Raw genomic sequence first — 10,167 nt, 5'->3', positions numbered from 1 at the left:
AGCAGGATTTTTTTTCAGGAATGGTGAGTCGGCTTATCACTACTTTGAACACGGTTCATCCAGCAAACAACCAACAAAGTGGGCCGGCGAATTTTTAGAGTGCTAGGAGTGGACGTAGTCATGGTCGGAGCTAGCGGAACGAGGGCGGGGGTCAATCCAATAAGAATCAACTAAGGGTCTTGCCCGAGCCGCAGGGACCACGTCAAGTACCTAGGCGTCAGAATGCTTTGTCACGGATTGGGAGTCAACATGATGCAACTGAAAGAACTAGGACATCAGTGTTTGATAGGATAAGAGCCAACCATAATAGCGAAGAAGTTGATAGCACCTAGACTCCTGGGTATGATGATTTAATAACTACTGATTTACGTGATCAACTCAACGTGCAACATAATGTGCAACCAATTGCACCTATGCCCCCAGACAGCCAGGCAACTCAAAGCAGGAGTAGGAGGAGAGCTGAAATTCCCCGATCTTCTCGGAGCCAAGTAAATAGGTTGAAACAGAACCGAAACCGACTGGTTAATCAAGGAGGCATAAGTCAATCCAATCATAGCACCTGAAAGGAACAACTCGAGCAGCAGCTCGTAAGGATGCGGAGGCGAATGGATGACACAGAAGCCATCAGGAATTTGCTGGAAAGTGTAAGACACATGTTGGATGAAATTTAGCTGCCATTCACTGAGGACATCATGGCAGAGGAATTCCCTGCTGATTTCAAGATGATTCCCATCAAGCAGTTTGACGAGAAAAAGAATCCAATAGGACACATACATGGATATAGCACATGGATGTGAATTCGGGGAGCCACATAAGCTCCTATGTGCCTAGCATTTTCTTTAACGCTCACTGGGTCAATGCTTCAATGGTTCCAACAATTAGAGCCAAAGTTAATCAGTTAATTTAACCAGCTAAAACAACAATTTGTAGGACGATTCGTAATAACAAAAACACTCAAGAAAGATAAGCTTTATCTGTTCTCCCTTAAGTAAGGAGCTAATGAATGATTAAAAGCCTACATTGAACGTTTCAGCCAAGAAATGAATTATGTGGAAGGATACACTGATTGTGATCCTGTGGCTGCAATTCAGGAAGGGCTTTAGGAAAGTGATATGGTAAAGTCAATTTACAAAAGACAACCAAAAACCTTCGCCAATCTCGTAATCCGAGCTCAGAAGCTCATTAGCGCTGAAGAATACAAGCGCAATCGAAGCGACAATCTCAAACAGATCAGTCAAAAAATGATGGGAAGCAGAAGATAGAAGAAGGATCTAAGGGAGGAGAAGCAATAAAGCTAAAGTCAGAGGCACAACAGGACGTGAACAAGTTGAGGATTGTCTTGTCGCAAAAGTTCCAAGCTTACGCTCCCCCAGATATGACAAGGGCCTACACACCCTTGAATACGACAGTGACATAGATTTTAATGCAGATTCAACATCAAAATTTGCTGACTCCTTCAGCCCCTATGAAGGGAGATCCCAACAAGAGGGATATAAGTAAATATTGTCACTTCCATAAGGACCATAGTCATGACACCTCAAGTGGCTTTCAATTAAAAGGGTATAGGCATTAATTCAACAAGGCCAATTGTAGGAGTTTGTGGACAGAGTAATATCAGAGAGAAGAACTGCACTCCCGACAATAATGGGACAACAGACAGCAGTTACACAGGGAACGAATACGACAGCTAGGAATAACTCAGCGCTGAATGAGATCAGGATAATTTTTGGAGGACCAAAAACTGGCGATTCCATGCGGGCTCGAAACTTGTATGCTCGAGAAGCTAAAGGTCTCGATTGTGGCCAATTTGTAAATATAACTGAACATGTCACAAAATTTTAAAAGATGGAGAACATTGCCATAACTTTCACAGAAGAGGAGGCAAGGAAGTTGCTTCATCCACATAATGATGCCATAGTTGTGTCCTTGCAAGTGGCAAATAGATTGGTCCACCAGATTTTGATCGACAATGGGAGTTCAGCGGATATACTATTCAAGGATGCTTTAACCAGGATAAACCTAGTTGGAGCAAAGTTAACACCCGTGAACACCCCACTCTAAGGATTTACTGGAGCATGCATTCACGCTGAAGGAATGATAACACTCCCAATTACTATGGGAGAAGGGTACACAAAGGTGACAAGAATGGTAAATTTTTTGGTTGTGGACCAACCATATGCTAATAATGCCATCATAAGGTGACCAACTTTGAATGCTATGAGGGCAATAACTTCAACATATCATCTAATGATGAAGTTTCCAACAAAGAATGGCATTGGATTCGTGGTCGGGAGCCAACAAGATGCGCAAATCTGCTACGTAAAAGTGACCAACGGGAAGGTTGAATTGAAAGGAAGGCAATCTAGAAAAGTGCTGACACGTATTTGAAATGTTAAGCACTTCAAAAAGTACTATCAAGTGTTAAGAGTTTGAATTTGGTGTGTGTTTACACTTCAATGTAATGCCAAGCTAATTGGCCGAACAATATTATTACTAAATAAAGTTGAAGTGTTTGTTAATTTCTTCTTTTAATATATTCTTTCTCATCTTGTTCACATGACAAAGAAAATGGAGGGATGGGAGTGTAACAATTCAAAAAGAAAAAAAGGCCTTCGGCTCGGGAGAAAGAAAAAAAAACCCAACTCCAAGTGAGCATGGGAGAATGCAAAAGAAAAGAAACCCAACCCCAAGTGGGCACAGTAATAAAAAAAAACTACCTCAGGTGGGCACGGGAAAATCTAAAGAGCTTTGCCTTGGAAAAACATGACCCCAAGTGGGCACAAAAAAAAAAAAAAGGGAACAACCCGACTCTAGGTGGGCACAGGAAAATCCAAAGAGCTTTTGCTCAAAAAAACCCGACCCCAAGTGGGCACAAGAAATAAAAGAAAGAGGGAACAACCCGATCTCAAGTGTGGGCATGGGAAATCCAAAAAGGAAAACCTTTAGCCTGAGAAAACCTAAGTCTAAGTTGGGCTTGAGAAAATCATGAAGCTGAGGAAATATTATCACGGAAAAACCCGACCCCATGCAGGCACAAGAGAATTCAAAAAAAAGGTGTAGGTTTGCCATGTTCAAAATAACTATATTTTAACATGATTGATTAAAAATATTTTAGCTAGTATACATTGATAAAATGTAGCAATGCAGTAAAATTGCAATGAAAATAAAAAAAATTATGTTGCAGGAAAGATAACAAAAGAACAAGTCTTAATAAAGAAAAAGGTGGTAGCTAACTAGGTCCAGGTAGACAAGAGCAAGCATGAAGAATAGAGTGCAGAGTTAAAAAAAAAGCTTTTAGGTGTTGCTTGGTGGATCGATACTTGGTGACTTTTCTAAATCCTTCATAGGTTCAATCATCTCATCATCAGGGTTGAAGTCATTTGGTGTAGGTGCTGAAGGAGTCTGAACAACATAAGAACTACTAAGAGGATCAAAGGAGATATTAAGTTTAAGGTCTTTGTTATAGAAAATGATTGCCTTCTTTGCTTCTTCGTAGCCCTTCCAGAACTCGTCTTTAGCAAGCTCGACTTTATCAGCCTCGTACTTGGCATGGCAGAGCTCCAAATCTTTCTTCACTCGCTCGAGTTCCCTTAGAGACATATCAAGAGCAGCTTTAGTCTCCACAAGAGTCTTCCTATCATTTTTAGAGGAGGTCAAAAGAGCATTGTATTTAGATTTCGAACCATCTGAGATGCTTTCCGTTTGTGCAATTAATTTCTCAGATTGAAGTAATTTCTCTTGTGTCACCTTGAGGTTGTCTTGAGATTCCTTTAATTTTGGTGTAATTCCTTTTGCCTCTTCAAGCATTTCTTTTATATGAAGTTGTATACAAGAAGATTTGCAAATAGCTAAAAAATAAAAAAGGAGGGTTAAACAAATTCTCTTTGAAAAGTCTGAGCGCAATTTGGGCTCGAAGAATCCCAACATTAAAAAAAAGGGAAGAGAGAGATAAAGCTAAGCCTAATTTGGGTTCAGGAAAATTCAATGAAGAAAAGGTGGGGGTTTACCTCAGTAATCCGGCGCTTGATTGAATTAGCCAAGTTATGGGCTTCTCATTTTTTAGGTCCGTCAATATGATCGTGATGCACAAATTTCTCCATCTTTTTCAGCATTGGAACATGGCAAGGGTGGATGGACAAGCAAACCAACCCATTAGTTACAACATCTAGAGTGGAAGTATTTTTGGAGGTTTGGCCAGGTTCATGACTCGAAGACTCTTTTGCTAGTCTTGAAAGAAGAAGTGGATCTTTTAGTGCACGAGAGTCAAGATTCAATGAAGTTGATAGATTAAGGCCAGTAGATGGAATGTCAAAGGAAGACTTTTGCTCTTTCATCCGTTCCTTGAAAATCTCAGGATGAAAGGTTGATTGGCTAGGGGTCTTCATGGGCCTAGACACCAAGTGAGATTCCAAGTCCTTAGGAAAATGTCTAGGCGCGTTGTGCTCACGTGAGCGAGAGCCATAACCACGATGCTCAGAAAGAAGTCTGGAATCACGATTGCTAGCCATATCTGTCAAAAAAAGAAAAAAAAAAGGTGTCAAAAATCAATAATAAAAATGTGCTATAGGCATAAAAGGAAGGCATGTAGGAGTGTCAATAAAGTTACACCTATTTTGTCAAAGATAGCAGGGTCAGCAGGTTGACAAATGTCAAAAATATGGTCATTTAAAAATAATTCCATGTCATTTAGAGAACAAGATGGATCAAGTAATGACCCGGTTCCACTCAAAAAGTCCTCTAAGGTAGTCGCGTCAGACATACCATCAAACAACACATCTGGATCAAAAGTTTGCATTGGGAAAGGAGATAAAGTGCTCGCGTCACATAGCCAATGAGCATCTAACATTTCTTTGGAAAGGAGATATTTTGCGTTTCTGATTGCCTCGACAGCTTTTTTCGTGGAGTTAATCTTGTCAAGTGCACCTTGAGAAAGGATGACCTTATCAGGTGCAGGAGGAATTACATTTGGGTTGAGGTCCCAGTCTCCAGAAACTATGAACTAAGAAGATCTCCGGTGCTTGTCATTTCCAAGACAATCCAGGATGAGCTTCATGTTTTGTTTCGCTTGGAAGTAAAAAGAACTATTGTGCCCAGGCGATTTCTTTTTTACATAAATGCCTCTAAATTCGTCGAAAGTCAGATCTCCCAATCCAAGTTTCCGCCACAGGACAAAACAAGGAATAGCATGAAGCGTTCGGACAAAGTTGGTTTAAACTCTGGTTGAACTCTGCTAGGAGATTTTGAATAAATGGATGAAGCAGGAGTTGAAGTCCACATTTGAAAAAATCTTCAAAAATCACAATCCCGTCCGCCGGAGGAGATTTTAAAGTTTCACTTTCTGTCGGGAGGCGAAGTGAAATGTCAGAGGGATTACAATAGGAAGTACGAATCCTCTCTAAGTCTTCTAATGTGAGATGGCTATGAAAGTCTTCCGAGTCGAGTTCACATTGATCAGGGATAGCCTTTGTAGTTCCCTCAACTGGCAAAGAGTCGACTTCGGAATGTATCCCAATTAGATTTTGGGTCAGAACCAAGCAAATGCTTGGGCTCAGACCCCAACGTTTGCTTGGGAGAGTCAATCTTCTCCCATTTATTTTTAGCGTCGCCACCTTCATGAGCTTTCTCGAATCTCCAGTCTTGTCGAGTTTAAATTGCAATGTTGTGCTTTTGACTTTTAGGCGCGTGTCTTAAACACCAGTCTTGGTGATATACAAAGAATCACTGGAAGAAGAGGAATTAGAAGAATTTTCATCATTTGAAGCCTAAAAACTCGGTTGGCACGGAGTTTGATGCATTTGGGGGGCTGCTCGATGTTCGTTAAAATGGTGTTAGAGCCGTCCGACACCATTGCTGTTAAACCATTAACGACGTCATCATGGTGTTGTTTATTTATCGCTTCCATTTGCTAGAGTCTATGATAAATAAGATATCTCACAGAGGAAAAAAAAAAAAAAAAAGCAACATAATATATAGATCCATTTACATTACGCCATCTTTGGAGTTAAAGGGGAAGCGTACAAAATTTCCCATACAGAGAGAAGAGGAAAGCGCCAAGTTTTGGAAGCAAAAGAAAATCAACGCTGATTGAAAAGGTGGGACGTTTCGTTTTTCATTCATGTTGAAAGTCAGTAAAGTTAATTGAAAAGTAAAAAAGTGGCTTTAGTTTTTTTCTTTCCATTAGCGTTGAACGCAACTAAAGCAAATGGGGAATACAAATCTAAGCACGTAGTGGAAACTAGCTGATTTCACTTCTGCTTTAGGGAAGTAGAAATTAAGAGTGTGTTTGGTTGCAGTGACGGAATGATAATAAGAATAGTAATGAGTATGGTAATGGAATGAAATTGGAATGAGTTAGAAACATAAACTGAATTTTTAATTTAGTTGGAGTTATGGAATCAAGACCGAAGATTATGCTTGTTTGGTTGACCACGGAATCAATTAAAACTAAACTGTTTTTTGATAAAAATACCCTTGATTAATAATAATCAGGGAATTTAATATTTAATTAATTAAAATAATAAAAAATAATTTAATTATTAAAAAGGTAAAAAAATAATCAACAGGGAATTTTTATGGTGCCAAAATTACTCTTTTCAAACAATCACATTATGTCCAGATACAAAGAAATGAAGAATCACGACACAGAAAGCATTGGAAAGATGCTTTAAAGATAAAAAAACACTTAAAACCCACATAAACAATCAGTAAAACAAGCCAAAAGAAGTCGACGACAACAACGAAAAACAGAAAACTCATAACATTACCGCACCAAACAAGAAGAGAAAGATTGAAAATTTTGAAAACCCACCTAAGTTTTCCGGTGTTTTCTACCAAGAACCACAAACAAATTATTGTAGAATGTCGCCGACCCAATATAGAATTTTATGTAAAAAAAAAATGAAAAAATAAAAAAAATCACAATAAATCAACCGATAAGCCTATTAACACCAAGAAATAAGCAAACTAATGCGATTAATTTAAAAACATAATAATAAATCACACAAAACTCAAAACGAAGGAAGAAGAGGGATCTTTAAGAACCACGAAGGAAGAAGAGGGAAGAATAACGAAGGAATAAGACTGTACTTACTCAGATTAATGAAGTGACCAACGGTCGTTTCCCATCGCCGGCGTCAATCGTCGATCAACCTTCCGTCAAGTGTCGGCGTTGTCGTCGCCGGCCTAAGTTGGAGTAGTAGTCGAGAGGGAGATGGGGATAGGGTTGTTTCTTCTTTCGATCTTTTTCCTATCGAGGATGCAGGCCAAATAGGGTTGTTTCTTCTTTAAGATATGGGTTGTTTTAGAAAAGGAAAGAATTTCTGGAAAATCCTTGTCAAATCTTCGACATTCATGGTATGTTGGAAGGGAGAAGCAATGTTCGGTCAATTCAAAAAAATAGAGTGCAAAATTATGACCAAGTTTTAGTCACCTTCGCTTGGCGTGCGATACTCGTGGATTGGGGGGGCTGATGTTGGCCGGCATTTCTGGGAGCATTAAACGTGCAATAAATTCAAAAGCTCTCCTAAGCCCAATCTTTTCCAAGCTCAAATATGCATAAGCCTAAGTTCGTCGGAGCCCAAATTTGCCTAAGCCTAAGTTCCCTGGAGTCCAAACTCTCCCGAGCATAAGCTCGCCTGAGGCCAATCTCATCTAAGGTCAACCTCTCCCGAGCCCAAACTTGCCGGAGGCCAATCTCTCCTGAGCCCAAGCTTGCCTGAGGCCAATCTCATCTTAGGTCAACCTCTCCCGAGCTCAAGCTTGCTGGAGGCCAATCTCCCCCGAGCCCAAGCTCACCCAAGCCCAAGCTTGCCGAAGGCTAAACTCTCCTGAGCCCAAGCTCACCAGAGTGCAGGCTCGTTAGAGCCCAAGTTCTCCTGAGCCGAAAGTTCAAAGGTCGCGTGATCTCATCAAGTGAAGTGACGGATGCTAATTGAAGAAATTGAATGATTAAAAATTAATTCTCATTGATTATTTATCAGTTTTAACTCACAAAAAGGTGAAGAGCCTCATTGTAATTAAGAGAGAATAAACTCTCGAATTAATGAGAGAATTAAACTCCCTCATTCCTAATGTACTATAAATTCTCTCAATTTGAAAGGAAAAGATAGACACTTATTACTGATACAATTGTCTTGTGATTGTCTTCATTTTGTTTTTGTTACTCCTTCAGAGGTTCTTTGTGTTCTTCGAGTATTCTTCTAATTTTCTTAGATAATTTGCTTATTCAATCTGAACTATTAATCTAAAAATGTTGGATATATATATATATATATATATAAAGGCGTTAAAGCTAAGTAATCTAGATATCTAGTACATGATGGCTAGCAACCATACAAACTCTCCAAACATAAAGATTAGCATGTCATAATTTGGTATTGTTTCTTTTTTGTTTCCCTCATGAACTACCTCCAAAATACATGTCATAGTTTGTTAAATGTGAATTCAATACATGTGACATGAAATACAGTTATAGTCTCATTAATTACACGTCTCCTTTCAAATAACCCTTTGTTAGCATTTATGCCCTTAAGAATAAATGTAACGATGTTCTTTGAGACTTTTTGACTATTAATAAAGTTTTATTTATTTCATATATCTATGTATTGTCCTCTTTATGTTCATATTAGTTGAATGTATGATAAGCAAACTGAAAGTCTGAGACTGTCATTCTAAATCTTTAGGTCATGCATGTAATGAGAAGAACATGCGGAAGACATGAATCTAAAGATGATAGTCTAAATCATATGATCCACAATCGAGGGAATAAAGTTGGGTACTTTATTCATGTTAAGATTGTTATGTTGTCTACTTCCTAATGGAGACGGCTTATCTTGGTCGTCGGAGGTGGGACTCCATGGGTAGAGACATTGATATAGTTTCTAGTGGTTAAATCTATATTGGGTCGGAACAAAGTTGAATTGTTTTAATTAATAAGTCCATTTGAATAAAACAATTCACTTTTGACGAATTATATGTGGTCATCTTAATCTTGAAATGGATAACGAACCCGTATGCTTGACTTGTATCTTTTGATGTACCAAAGGGAGACATCCTGACATTATGTAAAAGTACGCTTACCGGTACATTAGGGGTATGACTCGTGTATGCGTAGATTCATTATTCATAGATAGTGAAATCCATAGCTCCTACAAAGAGTCAATGATATCCTCTTATGCATTATCAGTGGATTAGAAATTACGAGCGCTCGGCCATTAGACTACTCTATGTTATCTAATGATTTACTATTTGTAATGGTATGAATAGTGGTTTTCCGATGGTGTGGTAATGGAACATGAGATAAATGTAATCAGGAAGGTAAAACAAAACTTGACCTCAAGTCAATTATGGATATCCTATGAGAATGATACACTAATATATTGAGTTATGGACGAGAGCTAATCAGAGCTTTGTAAATGTGTTATATAAATCGAGAGTGCAGCTGTAGGCTGTTAGTGGAGTAGCGCTAGAGTTTTATAATCAAGAGACAGACTTGTTGGTTTACAAGTAGCATTGTGATTATAGGAGCTTGATTTATATATGTCCATCGGGTCCCTTTCCTAACTCACATAATTTCCTGTAACGATACGGTGTATTTCCTACATATTGGCAACTTGTGTTATTTCCATAAAAGAGGTTCAAAGTTAATATGAGATTGGTTAATTAGTTCATGAGTAATTTATCGGGTGGATTAATGTTGGGAATAGTGTCCTAGAAGCATAAAATGTAATAGGATATTTATTATTTAATTAATAAAAGAGTTTATTCATCATTTTATGTGCATATATTTATGAATATTTTATGAATATCAAATGAAAATTCCGTGATTATTTATGTAACCTTAAACATAGTATATAAGTGTTATATACGAGAGGATAGTGTTTAAGGATAATAATAAAAAATATTATTCATAATGAGTTTAATTAAAGTTCAGAATCTTTAATTAAAACATTATTAATACATGTCATTCCCATTTAGAATGGAACGGTGCTATCCGCACTTTTAATATAGTGAGATATTGAATGAGTGTATTTCGCATAATGAGATTGTGTGAAACAGGGACACAGACACAATATAAATTTCTAATCATTTCCGTTAAGTATAGAAATTCTAATTGAGTCTACCGATGGTCATATATAGAATGATCTTAATCATGAGTTCTTAACAAAC

This window comes from Morus notabilis, unplaced genomic scaffold (genome assembly GCF_000414095.1).
Source record: "Morus notabilis unplaced genomic scaffold, ASM41409v2 Scaffold621, whole genome shotgun sequence".
Lineage (NCBI taxonomy): Eukaryota > Viridiplantae > Streptophyta > Magnoliopsida > Rosales > Moraceae > Morus > Morus notabilis.
Note: the sequence above shows the minus strand (reverse complement) of the source record.